General features: G+C 44.1%; 1 protein-coding gene across 40 annotated transcripts in view; it reads right to left on the bottom strand.

Moving 5' to 3' along the window:
* The window catches only part of ARHGAP26 (Rho GTPase activating protein 26), an 899,552-nt gene that overhangs the window by 379,799 nt on the left and 507,073 nt on the right, over positions 1–12,680 (bottom strand). The window contains exon 1 of one of the 40 annotated variants that reach the window (XM_045394987.3): positions 4,263–4,452. The exons of 38 other annotated variants lie outside the window; for them this stretch is intronic. The gene's annotated coding sequence lies outside the window, so the exon portion shown is untranslated. Of the gene's footprint in view, positions 1–3,094; positions 3,238–4,262; positions 4,453–12,680 lie in introns of those variants that run through there. One more of the 40 variants, XM_065545920.2, reaches the window with a different exon arrangement.

Raw genomic sequence — 12,680 nt, 5'->3', positions numbered from 1 at the left:
GGAGGCCAAGGCAGGCGGGTCACCTGAGGTCAGGAGTTCGAGACCAGCCTGGCCAACACGGCAAAACCCAGTCTCTACTAAAAATACAAAAATTAGCCGGGCATGGTGGCACACACCTGTAATCCCAGCTACTCGGGGGCTGAGGCGGGAGAATCGCTTGAACCTGTGAGGCAGAGGTTGCAGTAAGCCAAGATAGTGCCACTGCACTCCAGCCTGGGCAACAGAGCTAGACTCTGTCTCAGGAAAAAAAAAAAAAAAAGTATTTCCCATGTGAACAAAACTACAAAATCCACTCATCTGTGAAACAATTAAGTTATTTCATCATCAAATCCATCCTGATTAATCTGTAAACTATTCGTGTCTCCAAATTGACACTGCATATCAAGCTTATCCACTGCTCTAATGGTAGACATTTGCATAGCAGAAGCATTGGCTATACCAATGCTTCTCTTAAAATCCTTTCTCTTTAAAGTCCTTTCAGATTCATTGGCTATCCAGCTAATAACTAGTCCTTATTTGCTACATATGAGGCACAGGGCTCTGCATAATACAAAATTAAAATGCATGCAGACTCAAGAAGTTAGCAGCCTAGTGAGAACGGAGGAGGGTAGAAACATGACTAATAGAGGACCCACTATGTGTCTGACATTGACTTATACCACCTCCTTCAATCTTCCCAAGAGCCCAAGCAGGAAGGCATCATTATACCCATTTAATGGAGAGACGGGGGCTCAGAGATATTAAGAAACTTTTCCACCTTATATAGCTAATAACTTCGAAAGTTTCTATGCAAGTATAGGTCTGACTCCTAAGTTTACTCTTAACAACTCTACCATGCTTCAAAAACACAGAATGTTGTTTTTTTTTGTGGTGTTGTTGTTGTTGTTTTTCACGCTGGTTGCAAGAAAAAGAAAAAGTAGTAAGTACCACAGAGAGAGAGATCATCTGTAATGAGAAATCAGTCAGAATAGAAATTGCCCCCATTGAAAGGATGATGTTCCTCCAAGGAAGGAGTAGTTAAACTGGTCACTAAGGAATTGACCAAGGAGAGATTGGGAGAATAAGCCCTATGGGAAGAGGTGACAATTTAAACAAAAGCACAGAGGCAGGATGCTGGGCTGCACACACGGGAAACAGTAGGGCCAAAAGAAGGAGACAGGCCACAGGCAGAGCACGACAGGCAGGTGGAGCTCTACAGAGGCCTGGGGAACACAATGAGGGCATGAGGCTGCAGGAGGCAGCAGAGCAGAGCCCCAGTCTCCACAGCGGAAGGGAAGGAAAGATCCAAGTGAGGTGGCTCTGTCTGGGGCCGAATTTAGAGGCAGCCAGGGTCTGAATCAGCAGTGGCTGGTGTGGCGAGAAGAGCGTGTGCAGAAGAACACCCGTGGGGTTTGGGGACTAACTGGGTGAAACAAGTAATCACATGTGGGTCCAGAGGTTGTGCCTGGATGACCGGGACAGCAACAGCATCTTTAACAGAAACAGGGCGCATGGGAGGTGAAGCAGGCTGGAGGAAAAAGGACAGAAACATGGCAGGATTGAGGCACCAGCAATGCATACAGATTAGAGACGCCAGCAGACATCAAGAAACTAAAGAACTGGAGAGGGGCTGGGGTGCCAGAGAGAAGTCTAGGAATCATGTTCATGTGGGTGGTGGCAAGAGCCAGGGACTGGAGAGATTAGTGACAAAGAGAGGCAGACCTTCTGGTTGGGGGGACGAAGAATGCAAGGGCAGAAACCTTGAGAAGACCCACAAGACAAAGAAGGTGAGCAAAGAATGGATGTTCAGAAGGGGATGAAGCATAGAGAGCACACTGTCAATGGAGGAGGAGAGAATTTCAAGACAGAGAAGGAATGTTAGAAAACTCTCATGGCAGCTAATGTTTGAAAGCACACATACCTTCTCAAGCACCATTCGTCTTTTTAAAAGAAAAGCCAGATGCAAATGGGAATGCTTTGGGAGGAGAGAGACAAGAGGTGTGCCTCCCCTGCTCTGAAGTCTTAGGTCTTTTTGGTGTGAGAACCTGTCTTACCCAAGGGTGAGAAAACAAGAGTCCACATCTACTTCACAATGAAAACCTACTGGAATTGCTTTAGGTAGTGAAAATCATCCTGAGATGGTTTCAATCTTTCAAATGATTTCTCAAAACCACTGAAATTGACTCCCATCCCTTTATGCCTTTCTAAAGTGTTGTTTGTGGCTCAGAGAAGAGGGTAATAAACACATTTGATAAAAAGTTAAGTTAGAGTTGGGAATGGTATCACCACAGAACCAATAAACAACATGGAAAAGACTTCCAGTAAATTTCAGATCATTACCTCTAGTTTAAAACCAATTTAGTGCAAAGATAACTAATTGCTCCAGAGATCTCTAACACACCCATGTGTGTCCTCCGACTGTCATTACTTAGTAAGGCCAAGAAACCAAGTAGGCAGGAAAGAAAGAGCTACCTGGCCCATAAATCGGATGCCCACTGGTTAATTCCCACAAGCCATGGCTAGGTTACATACAGTGAGGGAGCACGCCCCTGTCTTAAGGAGCTTCCAATCTTGTAGCCTGCTACAGGAAAACCTAACGTATAAAAACCACGCAAAGAATCATATACAGAATTAGGGTACAGATGTTCAAAACTAATGCCATCCTTTGCCTCACTAAGGATTCATTATAGGCAAGATTCTTTCACACTGTGCTCACCTCGGCAGCTTCCACGCCATCTTCACAACTATGATGTGCACACAGCCTTTGTCTAACACATATGTTAGATGAAGTGAGGAGCGCCTGTGCTCAGCTGATGTGCCAAGGCTTGAGAACCACCTATGGTGAGAATCTGACCACAGAAAACAAGGAAGAACCGGAAGGGAGTAAAGGAGGGAAACGGGATTGGGAAAACCACAGGGCCACACACGATATTTACTTCAAACAAGCTTTCGTTTGGTTCAAGGTTCTGTGGTCTTAAATTTAAAAGACCCCAGGGAGTGATGGCCACCCAGTCCTATAATCTCCTATTACCATAAGCAATGTTGACCAAACAGCTCAGAGAGTATCAGATTCACTGTCTAGATAAAAGCAAAACTAGTGTCTAGAGCAACTTACAGTTTAATACCAGGCAGCTGAGAGAGCTAGCCTTTTGCAATACAAATGAAAGAATTCCACGTCTCACTGTGGGCAGGCAGAAATCAACTTCTCCAACTGAAGTTCAAAATTGCTTTCTCCCAGGTCACTTCCCTTCACCAACTAAAGCTTGCCACCTCCAGACACTGTCATTCAATTGGATTAAACAACCGTGTGTGGAGCCCCTCCCAGGTGGTAGGCACTCTTCTACCACAGAACTAACCCAGCCCAGCCCCTGCCCTCATGGGCTTACATACCCCCACCTCTGCTCTGAATCAGAGGATTCCTGAGCTCATACACAACCCAATTCTCAACCCTGAGTTTCTACCCTGATGTTCACTCCACCAACAATGTTGCACTTCCCCACCTCCAGGTGTCCAGATGGGCCAATCCTCCAAATGCCATCTCATCCATGGAGTCTTCCCAGGCCCACACTAGTCCATCTGCAGCACTGCCCGCCACCCACACAACACAGGTGCTGCTTCTCTCCCTTGAGCCTCTTCATGGCACTCTATTTGTGCCACTTAATGGCAGTTAAGACATCACCATCCTTTGCTGTATTCACTGTGTGACTTAAGCTGAGGCAGTTTCCCCAAGGCTCAGGTTCTATATAAGGAGATAACAGTACCTAATAATAGTAATTTTTAAAATAGCCACCTTTTATTGAGATCTTACCATGTATCAGAGAAATGCTGTGAAATTCACAAACATTGTCTCATTTGACTCTCAAAATCCCATGAGACAGGCACTGTTATCCCCATTTCACAGATGAGAAAACAGAAGGTGACAGAGGCAGAGTGATTTGCCCAAGCTGCACAGACAGCAAGCAACAGAGCTGAGATTCTCACTCTGGCAGCCCCACAAGGGGCCCTTCATGAATCACCACCTGCTACCCCTCTTTTCACAGACCCCTTCTTCAGTTTCCTACCCACCTCATAAGGTTGTTCTGAGATAAGACGTGAAGAGTCCTTAGCACACCGACTGGGTCTCACTGTCACCCATGGTATCCTCCTTTAAGGGAGAGTTATTCACAGACATGTATGCTTTAAGCATACTAATCAATACATAATGAATTAATGAATGAAGAAAGAGAAAACAAGACTAAAGGACATCTGCCAAACTACTCAAATAAGATACCAAAGTGTCTTACAAGTGGTTACTCAGCATCCTATATATAGATCCTCACAGGACAGCACAAAATGTGAGTCTCTTTTGCTCCCAAATGTCTGTGAGCTGCAGTCTTCATTCTGAAGAATAAAGGGGAAGAGACGGGGTGGTCACAGCAGAGGAGTGAGTAGGAATGACACAGCACATCCTAGAAGCAGCAGGCCCAGTTCTGCAGCCGTCACTAAGACAAAATCCCCACTGAAGGGAAATCCCATCCAAATCCTCTTTGCCAGAGAGGAGAAGAAGGTCAAACAGACTAATCCTCAAAAAGACCTGAAATTCTGGCTCACCTGGGCCACACCAAAAGACATTCCCCTGGGAGCAAGAGACAGGCACAAAGGTGGCATGCCCCACTGTCCCGCCTATGCGCTGGTGACTCCTCCTCACCCGACACACGTACCTCAGCACCCCTCTGAGCTCAGGCACAACTCCAGCCATGTCACCTCGGAAAGGTCTCAGGCCTGTGAGGTAATACCAGAACCACCCTCACACAGGTAACTGTGGATCAACAGGTAATACACAAAGCCAGCGTCTGGCATATAGCTCAACATGAGTCAGCTATAAATGTGAGCAGGCAATGGTGGTACAGAGACCCAAACGCTGCAGTACACTGCCCTCCCATGAAATCAATGCGTGGCTTTCACACATGGATACCTCAGGTAGCCAGTTTCGTTGCGGTGCACAAAATACTCCTCTTTGACCATAACAACAAAAAAATCAAAACACAGTTGGTCTCACGGGGGAAAAAAAAGGCATGTGAGTGAAGTGGGCGTGAGGAAAGAAGGAGAAAATGCAAGCAGGGAAACGGAAAAAAAGAAAAGGATGCAGCCTGACCAACTGCTGACAAGCCAGGAGCCGAGCTTGGGGAGGAAGCACAGGCAGGTCTCTGGGGGGACTCAGAGCTTAGTCTATCAAGAAGAAAGACGTGAGGGGTCAGTCCTGTCCCTGAAGCCATCCTGGTGAGGACCTGCCAGCCAGAAGACAGGGCCACCAGTTATCTGGACACCAGCCAGAGCTGACACTCGGCTGCTTTAGCTGATTTTAGTATTCAGAAACTGATATGTGTCTGTACATAAACAGTACACACAGAAGCCTCTTCCTTTTCTAAAAATACACGGTTCTGCAGTTCAGCACTGAGAAGGCCATCTAGAGCACATAACAAAGACAGTAACTGCGGATATCTGCCCACCAGAAGGAAAAGCATTTCCTTTATCGGCAAAGGGCGTGAAGTTACCCTTTACCCCAGAGACCTGACTCCATCTAAGGGAACCGCATGGCACAGAAGACCTCCATGATTTCATAGAGCTGACCTGACTCCCACCTTGGACATTTGCTATTCTTAACTTCTCTGAGTCTCGGCTTCCTCATCTGTGAAGCAGGGTGATAACAAATACCCACCGGGAAGCATTCTTCTAAGGATGAGAAATAATGAACGCAAACCCCCTAGGCACAGTTCCTGGTACAGAACACACAGTAGCTGGGTTCTTCCTAAAATCCCAGAGTCTTTGCTGCTCCCTCTCCTCTCATCCCTGAAATAACCCAACCGAGGAAGAGAAAGACTGATTTTCCCTGCTCTCCTAGCAGCCTCCCTCAAGAGCTGTGGCTCCTCAGGACATTCCTGGTGCTTGTTCTGGGCAGCAACACTGGGGCCAAGAAATCAGGAGGCTGCTCATTAGCGAACAGAGGAGAAGAGGAAAAGGAAGTGCATCCCTCCAGTCCTCACAAAGGGCTCCTCCACGTGTGCTGGCCTCAGTTAAGTTCAGCAGGCTTCAGACAGCAGGTGAAGAATGGCCTGCAAAAGGGGGACTACCATCCTACAATCAACTAAAAGAGTAATTTTTTTTTTTTTTTTTTTTTTTGTGAGATGGAGTCTTACTTTGTTGCCCCGGCTATAGTGCAGTGGCGTGATCTCGGCTCACTGCAACCTCCACCTCCTAGATTCAAGTAATTTTCTTGCCTCAGCCTCCCAAGTAGCTGGGATTATAGGAGCCCACTACCAGGTCCGGCTAATTATTATATTTTTATATTGACGGGGTGTCATCATGTTGACCAGGCTGGTCTCAAACTCCTGACCTCAGATGATCCACTGCCTTGGCCTCCCAAACTGCTGGGATTACAGACATGAGCCACCACACCCAGCCTAAAGGAGTTCTTATTCTGGAGTTTTTAAAGAGCTCTAGAAGGTCCTGGCCCTGAACCCTCTGAAATTGAAGATGAATTTTGGGTAAACAGGCATTTTCTTGGGAAATTGTCCTGAACTTTCATCATATTTCAAAGTCTTTGACACTACTCTCAAAAACAAAAAGAAAAAAAGCTTTAAAACTGCCAACTCATTCAGGGAAAACAAGAATGTCTAAGAAAGACTAATATAAAGCAATGTCTCAGGCTGGGCACGGTGGCTCACGCCTGTAATCCCAGCACTTTGGGAGGCCGAGGCAGGCGGATCAGCTGAGGTCAGGAGTTTGAGACCAGCCTGGCCAAGATGGTGAAACCCCATCTCTACTAAAAATACAAAAATTAGCCAGGCATGGTGGTGGGTACCTATAATCCCAGCTACTCAGAAGGCTGAGACATGAGAATCGCTCGAACCCAGGAGGTGGAGTTTGCAGTGAGCTGAGATCATGCCACTACACTCTAGCCGGGGGAACAGAGCAAGACTCTGTCTCAAAAAAAAAAAAAAAAAAAAAAAAAATCATTTTTAGCTCACATGTAATGACACTTGTCAAGTATCTTATTGTATATTATCTCACTTAGTCCCCACAACAATGGAAGGAGACAGTTATCATCTCCAGATGAGGAAACCAAGGCTCAGGAGCACACCACTTCCCAAGACCCCATAACTAACAAATGGCAGAGCCAGGACTCAGTCCTAAGAATGTGTGAGGCCAAAGCTCAGGCTCTTCATCACCACATCACAGAGGCATCTTCTGCAGATCAAGCCCCAGATTTTATAAACTAAAAGGAAGAGTGGAAAGAAAGAAGGTAGAGGTTATGAGAGATTGGTTAGAACCTGACTTATAATTCAATGCTTTTTCTACTACATCCACCCTGCCCCATGTCTTCATATAACTCATACTGAGAAATGTTTTAACCATCAAAAAAACAACACGCTATAAGGAAGTGTATTGGTACCATAAAGCCCTCAGTTTCCTTGCCAGAAAAACAGGGATTATACATCACTACTCCATAGATATGTTACTGAGATTAAAAGGAGGCAAAATGTGCAAAGCACGTGGGTTTGCCTGGCATGTCTGGCATGGAGTAAGCACTCAATGAATGGTAGGCATCATTGTAATCATGACAATCTAGTGAAACAGCATGCCTCAGCAATCAAAGGTACCATCTTTATGTGGATGAACCCCACATTAGGTGCTTGAATGAGCCCATGGCCCTGCATCTCTGAACTCCACTCAGTGTCAGAAAGACAGAGGCCTCAATTTGGCTCCCAGGAGTGATCACACTCTTTCCCTCAGCTGCACGCTTGGGAAGCAATAGCAGGAGCAGCCAGAGAGACTTGGGAGCATGCCTGGGTCCCAGAGCCAACTATCCAACATCATCTGAGGTGCCAAGAGGTCTTGGAAACCTCCAGGGTGATTACAGGGAGTAGGGAATACTCATGGCAAGCTTTTCCAGACACAGAAAGCAACCCAGAAAATAAGTATAAGAAGTTGCCAAAGGTGGGGTAGGTCCACTTCTGAGCCAGATATGCCAACAGAGGAAAAAGCCAGGGTATGGGGGAACAAAGGTTTGGAGGACCTTTGAATCATGTCCCCTACATCCCTACAAGAAGTCCATCTAACTGATGTGATTCTTCAAGGAAGATAATTTTCATGAGTTTGTCCCACAAGAATATACCATCACTAGTATAATCTCTGACGTCTCCACACTTAAGACAATTATTAACAGTAACAGCTGCCATTCGTTTATTAAACAATTACGTTCTAAGCCTATTGCATATATTACCTCCTGTAATCCTCCAAATGAAATGTTAAGGGAATTTCCATTCTCATTTTACAAATGGGAAATTGGCCTCGGAAATGTTAAGCAGACTGCCCAAGGACATAGGGCTGGTAGGTGACAATCCCATGCTCTACCACTAAGCATTTTTAGATCAATTATTGGGTTTCACCCGTGGGACCTCTGGGCATGTTTTTCTCCTAGTCCTTCCCGAAACATAGGCATGAACTTACTCCATTCTATCCTACTCCACAATATGTCTTGTGCTGGGTGCTGAACCCAAGAATCAACTGCACTAACCAGAGGTTCTGCTATGCTTAGAAGCACACAAGACGGGTGCATAAATGACACAAAGTGTGGGTGAGGTGGATATTAACAGGTAGAAGGAATGGAAGAAGCAGCCACAAACCTTCTGTCCCACAGACTATATACCCAGATCACTCCATGCTCCTCTATTTTCAAGAACAATTTCAAGAAACACACCTCTTCAGAACACAATAAAATTATTGAAATGTTGGTGGAGTATCTAAAGAATAAGGAAAGGTGACCATAGAAGAATGCAGGGGAAATATCACTTGAAAAAAGCAAACAATATAACACCCTGCAAGTGTTCTCCATTAGATTTCCCAAAGCAAATCATGACTTTGGAATCAACCCATTAACACAAATCAAAATAATCTGAACCAAATGTTCCCATTTACAGGCCCTTTCCCCCTCAAAGGTTTGTACAAGGGAAAATGTGCTCTCATATGCCAGGCCACCTTGCTTCAGTAATTACCACCAGACCTGGAGGTTTGCATGGCTCTTACCAAACGAGCAAAAGTCTACGAACCCCTAAACCAAGAGCAGAGCTCACAAGAGAGGTGGGGAGAGGCAGACACAATGCACATGGGAAATTCTGCAACAGGACCTCCCTCTGAAAATGAAAATCTCTCTATGGATTTTTGTTCCTAGAAGTCATCCTTCTACATGACTCAGGCACTACTCTACTTTCCTTGCCTCTACCCTCTTCTGCCAGCCATCTACTTTGCTCCAGCCAGAGGGATGTGTTGCTTAGCAACTGCCCTCCAACAAAAACAGGAGCCAAGATGAAGTCAGGCCTCTGACATCTCCTGCTCCCTTGCAGTCACGGGACAAGCTTTCAGCACAGCCAAGAAATCTACAGTTTCCATCAGACCTGGGGTTCAGAAGCTGAGAAGCTTTGCAGGGTTGCCCACACTCAGTGTGACTAAACAGTCACCTCCAGCTAGGGTAAAGGATTCTTATTCAACATGAAGGCTCCAAGGATTCAATACACTGTAGGAAGCGCTGCATCCTCAGCTCCCATCCCATCTTTCCTCAATTATGCTGTAAACATAATGGCAATGATGTCCTGGATTTGGCCTAATATATCTTCCAGTCTAGGTGTTGGGCTTAGCACTGTGAGACTTGAAACCTGTGGTCACCTCCTCAGGGACAGATCTTGACACTTCATTTGACATTAGTCCTTTTCTATCACCCAGGATTTGTTTCTTTCCTAGCTGATGACTTACAGTAATTTTTGTCTCATTGCTTTCTTCTTTGTCTGCCTACATGAAGGTAGGAATGCTGAATGCTGTTTTATCCCCAGACCCCCGAGGTTGACACAAAGAAGCCAAGAAATTAATATTTATTATATGGGTGGGGTAAGAGGAGGAAAGGAAATCAAGCGGAGGTCCCTGGATATCCTTAAATGGTGAGACATAGATCATAATATTACTAACTTCCCTAAATAATCTGTTATAGATCTAGTTTTCATGAACTTATGAAATCTCCATCTTTTCACCCTTTCCATCTCAAGGAAAACACATAAATTCCACATGTTTACTGTCTACTGTGTGAAAGTACTACTTCCTTTTATGTTCTTCCATTACCTCTACTGAACCTTTCTTTGTAGGAGGAAGGCAAGAAAAAGAACTGGCAGAGTAGATATGCAAGGGGTGCTTAATCTAGCTTTTATTCTAGGATTCTGTGAACAAGTCCATGTTTGCTCCCTGACAATTTCATCTCAGCTTCTGGGTGGAGTACACACACGGGGACCCCAGAGAAGAGGCTAAGTGAACTCCTCACATGGCTTTTCTGATGCCTCTACTGACCAACTAGGCTCAGATAAGATGATGACAACTATCATTTGCCATGGGCCCTCCCCATTCATTTACCTAGGAACCGTAGAACTACAATTCTTAACCATTTTCTTTTTTACTGTCTGTCTTTTCCACATGACTTGAAGGTTTATAAGAGAAGAATCTTGGCTGTCTTGTTCACAAACCCCTAAGACATTTTAGGCCCTACTTAACAATAGTCAAAAACAACAACAACAAATGGTAATTATGTACTGCCTAAGATTCTAGACAAAGACTAAGGATTTATTCCCTACTAAAAGAAAAAAATAACCAATGTATTATTCCTCCATGATGAGGTAAGGCTTTGTCAGACACTCCCCATCATATATTTACATAGTTCTGAGTAAACACAGTTCAGGTTCCACCCAAAAACTGTTTAAGTTTAGCCTAACATCTGCAAATCCATAAATCACACTGACTATGAGGATAAAGGACCTCAATAAACTACCCAGTCCTTGAATGAACCTATTTAGCAAGAGGAGAGTCAACACGTGTGGCAGATTCTATTTCCCAAAGATAGCCACACCCATACTTCCCATCCCACATATTCTTCTTAATGACAAATGAGGCACAGGCACTCCTCCACTAGGCAGCGGGGTCTATGCTCCCTCGAACCTGGCTGAACCACTGCAACTGCCTCAACCAAAAGAACATGGGGAAAATAATATGCATGACTCCAGAGGCTAGCTCAGTGTCTCTGTCTGTCTGTCTGTCTGTCTGTCTGTCTGTCTGTCTCTCTCTCTCTCTCTCTCTCTCTCTCACACACACACACACACACACACACACACAACACAAAACTGGACAGCACACAAAACTTCCCCAAGGTCTCCAGTGTCTGAGCTCCTTGGACTTGAAGAAGCTGAGTCAAGCTCTTCGGCCAGCTGCCACTTTCTCCCTTAACCATCCATTTCATTTGCACAGAGACTGAAAATAAAAACTTTCCCTTTTAAACAAATTCTTTTTGCCAGCTTGCTCACTCTCAGGAAAGCCTCATTTCAGAACTTTTTGGTTTTGAAAACCAGAATAGGGATTATTTTACCTATATGAGGTCTCTCTTAGGCCTGTCTCAACAAACTATATCAACCAAACCCAGAGAGGTATTCTTTTAATGAGAAAAATCCTTTAACTTTCAATATTTAATTGAAAAAAATCTACTATCCCACATGGGTTTCAGCATCAGACACACAGAAGTTCAAGTATCGGCTCTGTCAGTTGTTAGCTGGATGACCTTGGGCAAGTTATATGACCGCTCTGTACATTAGGTTCCTGTATCTGTAAAAGAAATTGAAAAATCTTCAAAGGATTGTTATAACAATTAAATGGGCTTATTATAGCTAACACTTGTAAAGTGCTTGCTATGCGCCAGGCACTCTTTAAGTGCCTGAAGGTGCTCAGATAACTCTGTGAAAATCAAATCTTAATTACAGCATAAGTACAGAGACTCAAACTCAGTGAACTCAAATAACTCATCTCAAACTCACTTTGTAATGTATTTTGTATTACATTACCAAATAAATGTAAACTTACAAGATACATAAGAATCGTCTGAAATGTTTGTTAAAATGCAGATCCCTGGTTATACTTCAGAGATTTGAGTCATTAATCTAGGATGGAGTCCAGGAATGCACTTTTTTTAACCATGTCAACACTACTCCTTCCCAGGTGATTTTAGGAAATCTTGCCCTAGAGATGCTGGTATACATATCCAGACCAAATAAGTCATGATGGCATAAAAAGACCATAAGCTAAGAGTCAGTGGTATGAGTTCTAGTCTCAGCTTTGTCCCTATCCAGTTCTACAGCTTTGACATGGTCACTTAACTTTTCTGAGTCTGTTTCTTAGTCTGTATAATGAAAATTTCAGACTAGATAATTCCAAAGCTGTCTCTTTTTCCAAAGCTGATCCTGCAACATGACTACTAGACACAAGTCCCTCAAACCAGCTTGTTCTGTGCATTTGTAGCAAACAAAATAAGAACTATAATGTACTAAGCCCCACTATATACAAGACACTCCAAGATGCTTATGAATTCATTTAATTATTTTTAATGGTCACAACTATCTTGAAATGTAGGCATTATTGTCCAAGATGATAAAAGCAAAACTCAGAGAAGTTCAACAACCTGTCTGAGGTGACACAGTCAATAAGTGTGGCTAAACCTAGATTCTATCCCAGGTTTACCTGACCTCATACCTGCATTAGTATATCATTATGCCTTTGGTCATCTCACTATAAAACTAACTTCCTTTGTATTTCTTTGTTCGCTCAAAAGGTAAGAACAATGAAAGCTTGGCTATAAGGAA

The sequence above is a fragment of the Macaca fascicularis genome, chromosome 6 (genome assembly GCF_037993035.2).
Source record: "Macaca fascicularis isolate 582-1 chromosome 6, T2T-MFA8v1.1".
Taxonomy (NCBI): Eukaryota; Metazoa; Chordata; class Mammalia; order Primates; family Cercopithecidae; genus Macaca; species Macaca fascicularis.
This window is presented reverse-complemented; position numbering and strand designations above follow the sequence as displayed.